Here is a 13,124-nt window from a genome sequence, read left to right as displayed (position 1 = left end):
ATAGCTAATAAAATGTTCTAAGTTTGTTACAGTCATTTCACAATAATTGTAATGTACAAGAATATAGTAAAATGGTGTGATAAATTGTCTGCTAATCCCTATTGTTATCTAAACAAAATGTGTAAAAAAATCAGGTTGTCCAGAACATAAAGGATGATATGGATCATCCCTCAGGCAACACACGCTCTGCTTGTTTGACACATACAAAGTACATCGAGGAAATACTCTCTGTAACCTGTTAGAAAAACAATGTTATCATGTTATATACATATCTGCCAGCTGCTTGTAAATCCAACCTTTGCACCCTAGCATTAATTCTGTATACATATTCAACATAAAATGTAGTTTCGAAGATTTTTATTATACTTATTCATAATATATTGAAATAATTGAAGTTCATTCAATAAACATCGCTTACAGGCTGCTAGTATTCATTGCAGAACTTGACCACCGTATATCGAATGTTTTTTTTTTTTGATATGTGTGTATGTTATGGAAGAAAATTTACGCGGATTTATGAATTATCGATGCACCCGATTCGCGAAAAAATAACGAAAATTAAAACACCATGAATAATACCGGATTTACAGTATTACCTGAGAAAGCTCAAACTCCCCGCAGCAATTACTTCCCCATACAGTAGATTAAATCACTCAATCATGAGTTGCTTAACCAGAATTGGTTAACAGAACAGAACAGAATAGTTTTTTTGTTGTTTTATATTGCATTATTTGCATCTAGATGGTAATATTCGTGCACATAATTGTTCAAATAACAAATTGAAGTAATTTTTGTCAAAAAGATTAGATAAAGAAATAATTTGCTGGTAGGAGACTCTGCCATTTTGCAGTGTCATGTGGCTTTTGTGATTACCCATTGTCCATCGTTAGTCCGTCCATCCATCCGTCTGTCAACAATTTCTTGTCTGCACGATAGAGGTTTTATTTATGATTTTATTTTAACCAAACTTGCACACAACTTGTATCACCATAAGATCTCGATTCCTTTCTTGAACTGGCCAGATCCCATTATGCAAACTCAAACGCAGTGGTCTCCTTTACCGTTTCGCTCATTGAACACTGTCAACACAACATTTCATGTGACCATGGTTCATCACGTGATGATCAGTTTAAGAATTAACTTATATATTCATATGACATACCAAACTTTTGACAATAACATATCTTGGCCAGCAGAAAAAATATTCAAAAGCCTCCAATGGCATCTGTTTCGGCTTGGGTCAAATAGCAGCATTTTAATAGTGAACGGCGTCAAAGATTAACGTCAACATACTTGTTAGTTTACTTTCAGTTTTATTTCAAGATACTTTAACCGGTCGTATAAATAAATAACTATTTTCATTCAGAATCATTATTTTTATGCCCCTGAAGGGAGGCATACAGTTTTTGAACCGTCGGTCTGTCGGTCTGTCAGTCTGTCCGCATTTTTCGTGTCCGGTCCATATCTTTGTCATCGATGGATGGATTTTCAAATAACTTGGCATGAATGTGTACCACAGTAAGACGACGTGTCGTGCGCAAGACCCAGGTCCGTAGCTCAAAGGTCAAGGTCACACTTAGACATTAAAGGTTATTGCATTGATGGGCGTGTCCGGTCCATATCTTTGTCATCGATGGATGGATTTTCAAATAACTTGGCATGAATGTGTACCACAGTAAGACGACATGTCACGCGCAAGACTCAGGTCCGTACCTCAAAGGTCAAGGTCACACTTAGACATTAAGGGATAGTGCATTGATGAGCGTGTCCGGTCCATATCTTTGTCATCGATGGATGGATTTTCAAATAACTTGGCATGAATGTGTACCACAGTAAGACGACGTGTCGCGCGCAAGACCCAGGTCCGTAGCTCAAAGGTCAAGGTCACATTTAGACATTAAGGGATAGTGCATTGATGGGCGTGTCCGGTCCATATCTTTGTCATTCATGCATGGATTTTAAAATAACTACGCATAAATGTTTGACACAGTAAGACGACGTGTCGCACGCAAGACCCAGCTCCGTAGGTCAAAGGTCCTAAACTCGAACATCGGCCATAACTATTCATTTGAAGTGCCATCGGGGGCATGTGTCATCCTATGGAGACAGCTCTTGTTTTAGTATGGAACATTCGCCTGTGCTAAAAGAAGTGTAAACTTCGAAAACATTGGGGAAAAAATAACTAAATAATTATATAACTAAAAGAAGTCCACTTAGCTGAATATTAGATAAAAGCATTGTGTTGGCAGTGATCAATGAGCGAAGTGGCAAGGGAGATTACTGTGTGTGAGTTTGCCCATTATGGGTTCCAGAGTTATGGCCCCTGAAAGGGCCAAAATTAGCTATTTTGACCTTGTCTGCACAATAGCACCTTTATTTAGCCCCCCGACAACAAAGTTATAAGGATGGGTATACTGTTTTCAGGTTGTCTGTCCGTCTGTCCATAGACACAATTTTGTGCGCACCATCTCTCCTCATCCCCTTGACACAATTTAATGAAACTTCACACAAGTGATCAGTAACAACAGTAGTTGTGCATGGGGCATGTAAGGTTCTTTCAGAAAAAAAAATTGCAGAGTTACGGGACTTTGTTTTTTGTTACTATACTATATACATAGACACAGTCTTTTGCGCACCATCTCTCCTCATCCCCTTGACACAATTTAACAAAACTTTACACAAGTGATCAGTAACAACAGTAGTTTTGCATGGGGCATGTTAGGTTCTTTCAGAAAAAAATTTTGAGGGTTACGGGACTTTGTTTTTTGTTACTATACTATATACATAGACAAAATCTTATGCACACCATCTCTTCTCATCTTCTTTACACAATTTAATGAAACTTCACACAAGTGATCAGTAACAACAGTAGTTGTGCATGGGGCATGTTAGGTTCTTTCAGAAAAAAATGCAGAGTTATGGGACTTTGTTTCTTGTTAACATACTTTGTACATACAGTCTGTATATGCAATATTGTGCGTGCCTAATCTTCCGAACCCTTGCACACAATTTAATGAAACTTCACACAAGTGATCAGTACCAACTCTAGTTAAATATTCTGCATAGATATGGGACTTTGTTCTTTGTTACTATACTGTATACGTACAGTCTATGTACATACAGTCCACATAATTATGCAATCTTGTGTGCGTCAAATTGCAATGTACTTTGTCAGTGCATGAAGGGGGTGGGTGGGGTGGGGGGTACATTCATCACCTTTAGTGATTTGAACTAAAATCAAACTTGCGCACAACTTGTATCACCATAAGATCTTTGTTCCTTTCTTGAACTGGCTGGATTCCATTATGGGTTCCAGAGTTAATATGGCCCCTGAAAGGGCCAAAATTGGCTGTTTTGACCTAATGTCTGCACAATAGCAGCTTCATTATGTCTCCCCCCCCCCCCCCCCCCCCCCCCCCCCTCCCCCCCTCTGGGGGAGACATATTGTTTTTGCCCTGTCCGTCCATCCGGTCGTCCGTCCGTACGTCACACTTCATTTCCGAGCAAGAACTGGAGAACCATTTGACCTAGAACCTTCAAACTTCATAGGGTTGTAGGGCTGCTGGAGTAGACGACCCCTATTGCTTTTGGGGTCACTCTGTCAAAGGTCAAGGTCACAGGGGCCTGAACATTGAAAACCATTTTTCGATCAATAACTAGAGAACCACTTGACCCAGGATGTTGAAACTTAATAGGATGATTGGTCATGAAGAGTAGATAACCCCTATTGATTTTGGGGTCACTCCGTCAAAGGTCAAGGTCACAGGGGCCTGAACATTGAAAACCATTTCCGATCAATAACTAGAGAACTACTTGACCCAGAATGTTGAAACTTCATAGGATGATTGGTCATGAAGAGTAGATGACCCCTATTGATTTTGGGGTCACTCCGTCCGGTCGTCCATCCGTCCGTCCATCCGTACATACGTCACACTTCATTTCCGAGCAATAACTGGAGAACCGTTTGACCTAGAACCTTCAAACTTCATAGGGTTGTAGGGCTGCTGGAGTAGAGGACCCCTATTGTTTTTGGGGTCACTCCGTCAAAGGTCAAGGTCACAGGGTCTGAACATTGAAAACCATTTCCGATCAATAACTAGAGAACCACTTGACCCAGGATGTTGAAACTTCATAGGATGATTGGTCATGAAGAGTAGATGACCCCTATTGATTTTGGGGTCACTCAATCAAAGGTCAAGGTCACAGGGGCCTGAACATTGAAAACCATTTCCAATCAATAACTAGAGAACCACTTGACTCAGGATGTTGAAACTTCATAGGATGATTGGTCATGAAGATTAGATGACCCCTATTGATTTTGGGTTCACTCCGTCAAAGGTCAAGGTCACAGGGGCCTGAACATTGAAAACCATTTCCGATCAATAACTAGAGAACCACTTGACCTAGAATGTTGAAACTTCATAGGATGATTGGTCATGAAGAGTAGATGACCCCTATTGATTTTGGGGTCACTCCGTCAAAGGTCAAGGTCACAGGGGCCTGAACATTGAAAACCATTTCCGATCAATAACTAGAGAACCACTTGACCCAGAATGTTGAAACTTCATAGGATGATTGGTCATGAAGAGTAGATGACCCCTATTGATTTTGGGGTCACTCCGTCAAAGGTCAAGGTCACAGGGGCCTGAACATTGAAAACCATTTCCGATCAATAACTAGAGAACCACTTGACCCAGGATGTTGAAACTTCATAGGATGATTGGTCATGAAGAGTAGATGACCCCTAATGTTTTTGGGGTCACTCCATCAAAGGTCAAGGTCACAGGGGCCTGAACATTGAAAACCATTTCTGATCAATAACTCGAGTACCACTTCACCCAGAATGTTGAAACTTCATAGGATGATTGTACATGCAAAGTAGATGACCCCTATTGATTTTGGAGTCACTCTGTTAAAGGTCAAGGTCACAGGGGCCTGAACATTGATAACCATTTCTGATCAATAACTTCAGAACCTCTTGATCCAGAATGTTGAAACTTCATAGGATGATTGAACATGCAGAGTAGATGACTCTGTCGATTTTGGGGTCACTCCTTTAAAGGTCAAGGTCACAGGAGCCTGAACATGGAAAACAATTTCCGATCAATAACTTGAGAACCACTTCACCCAGAATGTTGAAACTTCATAGGATAATTGAACATGCAGAGTAGATGATTTCTATTGATTTTGGGGTCAGTCTATTAAAGGTCAAGGTCACAGGGGCCTGGTCATGTAAAATCATTTCTGGAGAATAACTTGAGAACAACTTGACCTAGAATGTTGAAACTTAATAGGATGATTGGACATGCAGAGTAGATGACCCCTATTTATTTTGAGGTCACTTGATCAAAGGTCAAGGTCACAGGAGCCTGAAAAGTGACCTGAGAACCACTAGGCCAATAGTGTTGAAATTTAGCGGGATGACTGGACATGCCAAGTAGATGATCCCTATTGCAGCCAACCATCAGTGTTCTCTTTGACTTTCGCTCCTGACCCCTATTGACTTCTTGCCTATAGGACTTTGCATTGGGGGAGACATGTGCTTTTTTACAAAAGCAATTTCTAGTTTATAATTTGATTTTAACCAAACTTGCACACAACTTGTATCACCATAAGATCTTGGTTCCTTTCTTGAACTGGCCAGATTCCATCATGGGTTCCAGAGTTAGGCCCCTTATAGGTCCAAAATTTGCTATTTTGGCTTTTGCAGCCATATAGAAACTTCATTTATGGTTTGATTTGATACAAACTTCCAAAATATCTTCAACAACAATAAATCTTGGATTTCATGATGAATCTGTCAGATCCAGTGGTTGGTTCTAGAGTTATTTATATCTGATTACCTCCCCTGATTGTAATCAAAATTGATTTATATCAGTAAGTACTTATAGGACTTATTTGAAATTTCATTATTGTCATTAGTTGGACTGAGACAATCAGGGTAGATAACTATGGACTGATTTTATGTCATATTACCTCCCTTTATTTCAAATCAAAATGGGTATATCTCCGTAACTAATGAAGATATTGATCTTAAATTTCATTTATGTCAACAGAATGGACTTGGACAATCAGTGATGATACATTTTGACTAAATTTATGACAAATTACCTCCCTTTATTTTTTATCTAAATGAATACACCTTGGCAGCTTCTAATGAGATTGGTTTGAAACGTTATTTATGTCTTCCATGGTAAGAAATAGTCATATTAGATAACTCCTGATTGAACATTAATCAGTATGAATACTTTACTAATATATTGTTGTACAGGCTTGTACTCTGTATCTTCTAAATGTGTATACCAATGCATGATTACCTCCCATGATTTTAATAAAAATGGATTTATCTTGGTAAATATTTATGGAACTCATTTGAAATTTCATTATTGTCTTCAGTTGGACTGAGACAATCAGGGTAGATAGCTATGGACTGATTTTATGTCAAATTTGTTTCAAATCAATATGGGTGTATCTCAATGAAGATACTAATTTGAAATGTCATTTGTGCCATCAAATGGACTCAGGCAATCAGGGTAGATAACTTTTGACTGAATTTATGACAAAATACCTCTCTTTATTTTATGTAAATGAATATATATCAGCAGCATCTAATGAGATTGGTTTTAAATGTTATTTAAGCCTTCCAGGGTAAGGAATAGTCATGTTTGTACAAAAATGCAGCATTTGAGCCTAGGACCCTCAAACTTAGTATGGAAATTGGCCCTGACTAGGTCAAAAGGGACTGTTACAAGAAAATGTTTATCCTGATGATATTTAATGTGTATGCCTATGTGCTCTATGGCAAAAACTTGATCATATCATTTTGAGCAATGGTACTCAGGTGAGCGATACAGGGCCATCATGGCCCTCTTGTTCATTCTCACGTGGTATTTTGTGAATGCAGCATTTATAATGAACGCAAGGGAAGGTAACCATTGTAAGGAGCTTGGAGAAAGCTCTGCTGCTTAAGATAAGCTTCCCATTTTGGAAACCATTATGGGTTTATCCCTACATCTTCTATCAGAAAGCTGTTACTTGATACAGTAACTTATTTCCCATGGGAAAAGCAGTTTCAGAAACCTATGCCAAGTTTAGGAAAAATAACTTGAGCATAATTTTGAATAATAAATTTTTAGCTTGTAATTTTTTACTGGAGTTATGGCCCTTAGTTTGTGGTGTTTTTAGAATGTCTGTGTGCTAAGTGGTAGGAGACATATATTTTTGTGAAAAGCACTCTTGTTAATCTCCCGTCATGAGTGAGGGTGGGGGAGGGTTATAGGAATTGTCTTTGTTCGTCCACCTGTAACACTTTCTTATTCCCTCCATATCTCTTAAACCCCTTGAAGGATTTTCATGAAACTTTGGTCATAGGTTCACCTTATCCAGGCAATTTGCAGAACTCAAAAGTCAGCCATGTCGGCTCAAGGTCAAGGTCACAAGTCAAGGTCAAATATTTTTAGCCTTCCATTTTGTGTATCTCCTAAGTCCCCTAAAGGAATTTTATAAAACTTTGGTCAAATGATCAAGAGGATGTGCAGAACTCAGTCATTTATCCAGGCAGTTTGCAGAAGTCATAAGTCAGCCATGCAAGCTCAGTGTCAAGGTCACAACTTAGGGTTAAAGGTTTGAGCCTTCCATTCTGTGTCCGCTCTGTATCTCCTAAACCCCTTGAAGGATTTTCATGAAACTTGGGTTAAATGATCACCTCATCAAGAAGATGTGCAGAACTTATGAGTCAGCCATGTTGGCTCCAGTTCAAGGTCACAAAACTAATAAACCCAAATCAAACTGGTTTCACGAAAGGACGATACATTGGAGAAAATGTTAGGCTAATTTTTGAAGTTATCGATAACATTGAAAACAACAATTTGAAAGGGTTATTATTATTTTCTGATTATGAAAAGGCTTTCGATACATTAAATCATGATTTTATGATAATGTGCCTAAAACATTTTAATTTTGAAGATAGCTTTAATAGTCAGATGGATTGAAACCTTTTACAAAAATATTACAGCAGTCATAATTAATTATGGATATTTATCTGAAGAAATATGTATTAAGAGAGGTGTACGGCAAGGATGTCCCCTTTCTACTTCATTATTTATTCTCTGTATGGAAATATTATCAAATAAAATCTCTAATGATGACAGTATTAAAGGAATCACTGTAAATGGTACAGAAATAAAACAAACTCTCTTCGCCGATGATGCAACCTATGTTAATAATGGTGAAAAAGAATCTTTTGAAAATCTTGTTACTGTAATTACAGAATTTGGAAAAATATCAGGATTGCAATTAAATTTAAAGAAATCGGTAGTATTAAGACTAGGAACTTTAAAAGAAAGTAACTTAAAATTTTGTGCAGATAAACATTTTTTATGGACCTCAGAAAGTGCAAAAACTTTGGGATTTATATTTACTGCAAATAACCTAAAACATTTGGAATTGAATTTAATGCCAAAAATTGATCAATTTAAAAATTGTCTCAAGCAGTGGCAACATAGTAAATTGGCGCTATTAGGCAAAGTTACTGTTTTAAAAACCTTCGCTTTACCAAAACTCATATAGTCCCTAACAGTCTTGCCCAACCCGTCAGAAATAATTTTAAATGATATAGATAAAAGCATTTTTAACTTTCTTCGGGATGGAAAACCAGACAAAATTTAACGAAAATTACTTCCGAAATCTTATGAAAATGGAGGGATTAAATTGACAGACATTTATGCATTTTTAAATTCATTAAAAGCTTGCTGGGTTAGAAGAATCATTGATGAAAACAATCAAGGTTTATGGAAACTCTTGTACAATCAGTATTTGGAAAAATATGGTGGAAAATTTATTTTTGATTGCAGTTTAGCAAGAAAGATATAAAAACGATATGTGTCAAAAATCTGTTCCTAAAAGACATTCTTTGATCTTGGTTCAGTATCCAGAATATGAACTATGAAAACAGCATTCCCATAAACTGTCATATTATATGGAACAATTCAAATATAAGAAGTAGAAATGAAACAATATTTTTTAAAGAATGGTATGATAAAGGGATCAAATATGTTGAACAATTATATGACTTTAGGTCAAACAATTTTTTTCTTTTGAAAAGGCACAGCAAATGTACAATTTTTCTACACATAGTTTCTTGAATTATCATAAGATTATTCATGTCATATCTGCTTTTAAGACATTAAAGTTAAGAGAAGAAATAATAACACAAAATAGAGATGAAACTCTAATGGAAAAGGTTAAGAAAATGAAATATCCAAATAAAATCTTATATAATATACAAATAAAAAAAATGAAAGAAGAAACAATTCCTCCACTAAGAAAATGGGAAAGATTTATTGAAAAAGAAAGTAAACAAAAATGGAAGAAAATATTTTCAACCCCTTTTGTGTCAACAATCGATACTACACTGAGAAACTTCCAATACAAATTCCTTATGAGATTAATTCCAGCCAATACATACCTATATAAATGTCAACTAACATCATCAAGACTATGTGATTTTTGCAATGACGTCAAAATTTTTGTTGCGACCAAGAAAGAGCGCTTCTATATTTTATCTACTGTTTTAGATTGAGGGCATATTAGAATCGAAATAATTTATAGCACAATTGTGCTTTAACACTGTTTATGCACTCGGGTGGTAAATACGTCGTTCAAATAATTTCACTGGGGCTGCGCCCTCATGAAATTATTATGCCCGACGTATAACCACCCATCATGCATAAATAGTGTTAAAGCACTCTTTTGCTATAAATTATTTCTTAATTAAACTTTTTTTGTGAATGCTCATTTGCACAAAATATGTGGAGTAAACTTAGCAATTACTTAAAAACAAAAAGCATCGATATAAAATTCAATCTTCGGAAAATTTGTTTTGACATACAAGAAGAAGATTTAACAAATGCCGCTATAAATTTTATAATTATTCTGTGCAAGTTTTATTTTCTGCAAATGAAAAATTGTAAAACAATCCCAAAAATAGAAAGTTTTATTAAGATCTTAGAAAACAGAATCTTACTGGAAAAAGAAATAGCTTTAGAAATGAAAAACTAGACCTCTTCAAACAAAACTGGCAAAGATTCCTTTGACATCTCATTACTTTTTTGTCTCTCAATTGTTCAATCTTTTAAAGATCTACAACAGTGTAAAGGATGATACAATCATTACTCCCTCCACCCCCACCTTTTTTGGTCTTTTTTTATCCTTTTGACATAGTCCTTTTTCATGTTATTTTATTTCTAAACTCTTCTGTTAAGTGGGATAGCAACAAAAATATCATTATTTTTCTTTACATTTCATATTATTAAATACATGATATTTAAACCTGAATTGAAAATAAGAATATGTTAACCATAATATTGTCAAGACTGTGTTAACCATATTATTGTCAAATTTGTGTATATATATATGAACTATATGTTTAAGTATCATGTATAAAAAAAAAAAGGGGGTTACCCGCAAGGGGCCTCAAATAAAAAAAAAAAAAAAAAAAAGGTCACAGCTCAAGGTCAAAGGTTTGAGCCTTCCATTTTGTGTCCGCCCTGTGTCTCCTAATCCCCTTGAAGGATTCATATGAAACCTGGTTAAATGATCACCTCATCAAGACGTTGTGCAGAACTCATGAGTCAGCCATGCTGGCTCAAGGTCAAGGTCACAAAGGTTTGAGCCTTCCATTTTGTGTCCACTCTGTATCAGATTCTCCTAAACCTCTTGAAGGATTTTCATTAAACCTGGGTCAAATGATCACCACATCAAAAACCTATGAATCAGCTATGTCAACTCAAGGTCAAGGTCACAATTCAAGGTCAAAGGTTTTAGCTCTGTATCTCCTAAACCCCTTAGAAGGATTTTCATGAAACTTGGGTCAAATGATCAACTCATCGAGATGATGTGCAGAATTCATGAGTCATTCATGTCAGTTCAAGGTCAGTGTCAAAGCTCAAGGTCAAAGGTTTTAGCTCTGTATCTCCTAAACCCCTTGGAAGGATTTTCATGAAACTGGTCAAATGATCAACTCATCGAGATGATGTGCAGAATTCATGAGTCAGTCATGTCAGTTCAAGGTCAGTGTCAAAGCTCAAGGTCAAAGGTTTACCCTTTTACTATCCATAACAGTGGCGGGGGATTTAGCTGTCTTTCAGATTTCCTTGTTTCTATCTGTTTTGTGCAGTGTACATTATTATAATCAATTTAACCTCATAATACTGGTATAACTCAATGTCAATTAGTGAGGTGTGACTAACCCGTTGTCCTGACATTTACCACAGTATAATGAGCTAAAAGTGTAGATCTGTGATGTGGATAGCCTATGATGATGTACTGGGTCATGAAATGGTGTAGAAGTTAAAAGTCAAAACTTTTAAACTTGGTTTCTATGTAAAACCGTAGAAAAAATCACATGGACACTCAACATTAACAATGTGCTTGTCTGCCTGTAACCTATATATATATATATATATATATATATATATATATATATATATATATATATATAGTGTGTGTTTGTGTCAAGTAAGCCACTAGGATCTTCTTTAACATTACAGGTCATTGGTTTTTACTTGGTATTTGATCTACATGAAATCTGGTCAGAATGCATATTCTCGGGAAATCTTGGTCAAGTCTGAAAGTAATGGTTATCCTGGTTTATAAAATAGGGTTATTATAACAGTAGCTGGATCTGGGATGCAGTATTCGGATTGAGTGGATTTTTCTAGATCGGATCTCACGAGGCGCGCAAGCGCCGAGTGTGATCCAACCTTGCAAAATCCACGAGAGCCGAATACAAAGTCCCAGATCCAGCTACTGTTATAATGACCCTTTTATTATATACCTTTACCATTTTGATTCTTGTTTTGTTCTTGAACGAAATCTTCAATGTTTATCGATATTAATTGGAACTTAGTGAAGTTTTTATGTGCGCTATTTACAGAAATGTGTCGTGTTATGCATATTAATGAAAATAGTCCGGCAGCATACAATACGGAAGGTACAATATGGAATTCAAAAGGTACAATACGGAATTTTTGTCTGTGTGTTCATATTTAATTGTAAAATACAAGCTGATTTTTTACAGAATTTATTTAGGTATATATATAATAAACTAATTTATGAATCAAATTGTAGAAAAAATATTAATACACTAGATATCTTGTCCTGATTTACAGGAATCATGGGCAAAAATTTTGTCTTGAAGAAATCTAAGTTAAATTAGAAACTTGATCATCTGGGGTCAAAAATAGTCAAATCACAGGAAACCCTAACTCAAAACTAGGTCAGCTAAGTTATACAGGGCTATCCTAGTTTTCTTGTTTTTTAAAACCGCAAATATTTTCTCAGTTTCTGTTTAGTAACATATTTGCAAGATATCCCAGAGTTCTTCTGAGTTCAGAAGTATCTGTGCATATAAAAATTTTCATCATTTTAGCTGCTTCTTCCTTCAAGTACAGGTAGTTAACTTGTAGCCAGATTTACAAGCATTTATAAGTAGCATAATACTAGTATGTTGATAAATATTTTACCATATAATTTTGCACAGGAAGTGATGGGTGCTGTCTTTGACTTGTAGAGGAAGATCTTGGATCAGCACCCAGAAAAAAAAGCATAAAACTTGAAAAACAATTTGTTTGTTTATGTTTATTTGTTTAACTTTGTTTTGCTTTTAGGTTGAAATGGTTTAGCTCATAAAAGTTATACTGTCTCTTTCCAAGCTTTTATTAGTGGAAAAGGAGACCTTTGTGGCCAAATGTTTATGGTATCTGACTGTTAATCAGTTGCCCCTAACCCCTGTTGGTCTTAAACCTCACTTGGGATGTAGAATTATATCATGTGAGGATTTCCATCCAGCACACTTACAGAATGTTAGTTGTTCTAACCAGGTGGTGGCCAGTGCCCATAATAATTTTCAGAAAGTGCAAAATATATTAATGCCGTATACTTTGTGTCAGTGTGATGTTAAACACAACAAAAAATAAACAAAATTGTGAAGGTGGAACCTAGACGTCCCACCAAGGATTCTTCCTGGCACAGGTAATCTTGATTAAACTGGCTGGCTGTTTCTGCATATGCCTACCTGAGTGTAGGTTAATTTAAAAATTTAGCCATATTGGCTTTCTTGTTTA

This window comes from Mercenaria mercenaria, chromosome 15 (assembly GCF_021730395.1).
Source record: "Mercenaria mercenaria strain notata chromosome 15, MADL_Memer_1, whole genome shotgun sequence".
NCBI classification, from domain to species: domain Eukaryota; kingdom Metazoa; phylum Mollusca; class Bivalvia; order Venerida; family Veneridae; genus Mercenaria; species Mercenaria mercenaria.
Note: the sequence above shows the minus strand (reverse complement) of the source record.